The sequence below is a fragment of the Arachis duranensis genome, chromosome 3 (genome assembly GCF_000817695.3).
Source record: "Arachis duranensis cultivar V14167 chromosome 3, aradu.V14167.gnm2.J7QH, whole genome shotgun sequence".
Classification (NCBI taxonomy): Eukaryota; Viridiplantae; Streptophyta; class Magnoliopsida; order Fabales; family Fabaceae; genus Arachis; species Arachis duranensis.
The window spans coordinates 72,045,075-72,049,501 of record NC_029774.3 but is presented as its reverse complement, the minus strand read 5'-3'; the positions used below and the strand labels follow the sequence as shown (position 1 = coordinate 72,049,501).

At 39.1% G+C, this 4,427-nt stretch overlaps 2 non-coding genes across 2 annotated transcripts; both read left to right on the top strand.

Moving 5' to 3' along the window:
- The first annotated feature begins 204 nt into the window (after positions 1-204).
- On the top strand, positions 205-312 carry LOC127746361 (small nucleolar RNA R71). Its single transcript, XR_008007980.1, has one exon. It is a non-coding gene; the product is annotated as a small nucleolar RNA R71 (small nucleolar RNA).
- Positions 313-4,072: 3,760 nt separating this feature from the next.
- LOC127746074 (small nucleolar RNA R71) lies at positions 4,073-4,179 on the top strand. The gene has a single exon (XR_008007694.1). It is a non-coding gene; the product is annotated as a small nucleolar RNA R71 (small nucleolar RNA).
- Positions 4,180-4,427: the final 248 nt, after the last annotated feature.

Sequence of the window (4,427 nt, the reverse complement as noted above, 5' to 3'; positions counted from 1 at the left end):
CATGTGGTTTAGCTCCATTACTCCTCTAGTGTTACTTCTTTCAGAGGCATAGAAGTAGTCATTCTCAGCAACTATTTCAATGACATATATGGCTTCTTCAACAGTTTTCTTCTTGTTTAAAGAACCTCCTGATGAATGATCTACAGCCTTCTTTGACTCATAGGAAAGACCTTCATAGAAGATGTGAAGTTAAACCCACTCATTAAACATCTCTGATGGGCATCTCCTTGTCAAGTCTTTGAATCTCTCCCATGCTTCATAAAGTGTCTCACCATCTTGTTGCCTGAAAGTTTGCACCTCAGTTCTTAGCCTATTAATCTTTTGAGGAGGGTAAAATCTTGCTAAAAACTTGTTCACTACCTCCTCCCAATCTGTTAGGCTTTCTTTTGGGAAGGATTCAAGCCACTTTGTTGCCTTGTCCCTGAGTGAAAAAGGGAACAAGAGCAACCTATAGACATCTGGGTGGACTCCATTTGTTTTCACTGTGTCACAGATCCTCAAGAAGGTGGTCAAGTGTTGGTTAGGGTCTTCTTGAGCACCTCCTCCAAATGAGCAATTATTTTGCACCAGAGTGATGAGCTGAGGTTTTAGCTCGAAATTGTTGGCATGAATGGTGGGTTTCTAAATGCTGCTTCCACAGTTTCCTGGATTAGGATTTATATAGGATCCTAAGACCCTCCTTTCATGCCCAACCCGGTTTGCATGGCCTTCTCTGGCATGATTATGAGCTTCTTCTTCCTGATTGTTCTCCAAATTCTCTTCCATGTTGGGTTCAAAATACTCTTCCTCTTCCTCAGCACCAACAATTCTTTTTCATCTTGCTTCCCTTTTTCGTCTCCAAAGAGTTCTCTCAGGCTCTGAATCAAAGGATGTTGAGATTCCTTCTCTTCTCCATGTCATACAACAAACAGAATGCACAACAGGAGATATAATGAAAACAATTTTTGTTAGAATGATTGTTAGTGTGAGTGATGCAATTTATCAAACAGTTAGTGGGTTAGTGAGCTGAATTGTGGTAAACTAAGAAAGGAGAACAGAAATTAGAGAGGGAATAGGGATGAGGAAGAAATTAAAAAAAAACTAAGGTAAATTACTGAATATAGAAAAGAATAACGAAAAAAATATGCTCAATCTAGTGATCTTCTAGCTTAATCATTGTTGATTCAAAATCAATCCCCGGCAACGGCGCCATAAACTTGATGCATGGAAATTTGTCTCTCAACAAATTTTCCTTTGGCAAGTATACCCAATTATCGTCAAGTAAAACTCACTATAGAGTGAGGTCGAATCCCACAAGGATTGATTGGTCAAGCAACTTTAGTTAGAAGAATATGCTAGTTGAGCTAAACAGAATTTAGATTGAGATGCAGAAATTTAAGTGACTAGAAAGTAAATAGCAGAAATTAAAGTGCAGAATCTTAAATGGGGAATTGGGTAATGCTCATAAAATAAATGGCAGAAATTAAAGAGAATGGATAAGATCAGAAAAGGGGGAATCATTGGGTTTAGGAGATGTTGCAATTCTTCGGATCAAGCTCATTCTCATCTCTTCCTCAATCAATGCATTCATTGATCTCCTTGGCAATCTTAAGTGATTGAATCCCAATTCCTTGGTAATCCAATCTCTCAAATCTTGATCAATAGCCAATTCCTTGGTCAATTGCTCATGAGAAGAGATGAAGTATGGTCACTGATTATACCACATGCATTTCCCAATTCAGGTATTGAGGGATTATAGTCACATATCCATCCCAACCCAAATTGGTCCAGCATGAGAAAGCAATTCTAGCATGATCTCTTCATTCCTCTTCCAAGGTTCCGAAGAGATCCAATTATGGAAAGTTTCATTTCCAAGATAACTAACCAATTAAATTAAGATTGAAAGCTTTCTAGTAAAATCAAGAGAAAAGATAGAAGAAGAAGAATGAAAACTAATATTGATCCATCAAATTACAGCAGAGCTCCCTAACCCAATGAAAGGGGTTTAGTTGTTCATAGCTCTAGGAATCAAAAATGGAAGAAACGAATAATCCATGCTAGAAGTACAGAAAAGTAAATATGCTGAGATTGGTTCTCCAAGGTGCCAAAAGTCCTTTTCTAGTTCAAAACTACTAATATATACTACTCTTCATGATCTTCTAGTAAGTTCTTCAAGTCTTGGATGTGGGCCTTGGACCTTGAGTTGAAGCAATCCCCATCTTTAGTGGGCCCAGCTTACAGAGAAATATGAATTAGGCTTGGGCATTTAGTGAGATTAATAATGGAATACATTTCTGGGTGCGAGAACGTTAGTGGCATTTACCTTTTCCACTAACGTTCCACCTTTATATGCCCACGTTATTCTCAACGTTAGAAGTCTTAACGTGACTTCTAACGTTCCTTCTCAATTCTTGGCCAACGTTAATGGGACTCACTTTTCCCATTAACGTTGGCTTGTGCCCCTTTTCGCAAACGTTAATTGGAATCACTTTTCCCATTAACGTTGATTGCCTTTTTCCTCCTACGTTAGGTCTTACGTTAGCTAAGCTAACTTAGCTCTTAACGTGGGCACCAATCACCTTCGAGAGCATTAGTGACACTCACCTTTGTCACTAACGCTCTAATTGCCTTAATCCTCTACGTTAGAACCCACGTTAACTAGGTTAACGTGGCCTTTAACGTTGTAATGAAGCCATCTTCCAACGTTAGTGACAAAAGTGAGTGTCACTAACGTTGGTTCTTTGAACCCCACTCCACGTTAACTTTCACGTTAATAATATTAACGTGAGAGTTAACGTAGGCAATGAAAATGATCCAACGTTATGACAAAAGTGAGTGTCACTAACGTTGGCAGTGTTGATCCTTGTCCACGTTAGAGTTCACGTTAACTTAGTTAACGTGACTCTTAACGTGGGGCATTGCCTAGTTTCTCAACGTTATTGGAGTTCACGTTTCTCATTAACGTGGAGTCCTCCTTTCCTTCTACGTTAAGTACCACGTTAACTTAGTTAACGTGGCTCTTAACGTAGGCTATGAAGTGGCTTCGCAGGCGTTATTGGTGATCACTTTTCTCATTAACGTTGCAAGCCAATTGCCATCCCACGTTAGTAGTCACGTTAACTAAGTTAACGTGAATGCTAACGTGATTCTTCCATGCTTCATTTGTCCTAAAATCAAGCAATTAAAGTGCATCAAAGCTCTAGCCAAAACCATGAGATCATGCATCATTAAAATATCATGTAATTCTGGCAAAAAATCTCATGAAATCATGCAAAATTCACAATAGTTGCTTGAATGAAGGTGTAAGTGTATTTTCACCCAAAACTTGCCTTGTTTACTAGGAAAATGCATGAAACTACCCTAAAACAATAAAGAAAAGGTCAGTGAAACTGGCCTAGATGCCCTGGCATCACTCTTTTACTCAGGTGACACACTTGTCCCTCCAAATTTCTGATGGAAGACCTTGTTTCAGTCATGAAACTGAGAGTGGCCTTAGATAGATCAGAGATTATGTTTGCTAGGCCAGAGAGGCTCTGCTCAGAATTCTCTGTTTGTTGCTGAGAAGATGATGGAAAAGATTTGCTATTGCCAAACTTAGTTTCCTACCATTATTGTTGTTGAAGCCTTGTTAAGGCTTCTGTTGATCCTTCCATGAGAAATTTGGATGATTCCTCCATGAAGGATTATAGGTGTTTCCATAGGATTCTCCCATGCAATTCACTTCTTTTATTGTAGGATTCTCAGGGTCGTAAGCTTCTCCTTCAAAAGAGGCTTCATTAGCACTGCCGGATGCAACTTACAATCCAGTCAAATTCTGAGAAATCATATTAATTTGCTGAGTCAATATTTTTTTCTGAGCTAATATGGCATTCAGAGTATCAATCTCAATAACTACTTTCTTCTGAGTCATCCCATTATTCATAAGATTTCTTTCAGAAGTGTACATGAACTGGTTATTTGCAACCATCTCAATGAGTTCCTGGGCTTCTGCAGGGTTTTCAGATGAAGAGATCCGCCAGCAGAATGGTCTAATGACATCTTGCACAATTCAGACAGACCATCATAGAATATACATATGATGCTCCATTTTGGAAGCATGTCAGAAGGACACCTTTTGGTTAATTGCTTGTATCTTTCCCAAGCTTCATAGAGGGATTCACCTTCCTTCTGTTTGAAGGTTTGGACTTCTGCTCTAAGGTTGCTCATCTTTTGAGGTGGAGAGAATTTGGTCAAGAAATCATTGACCAACTTGTCCCAAGACTTCAGGCTTTCTCTAGGTTGTGAGTCCAACCATGTTCTAGCTCTGTCTCTTACAGCAAAGGGGAAAAGCATAAGTCTGTAGACCTCGGGATCAACCCCATTGGTCTTAACAGTATCGCAGATTTGCAAGAATTCAGTTAAGAACTGATGAGGATCTTCCGATGGAAGTCCATGAAACTTGCAATTAT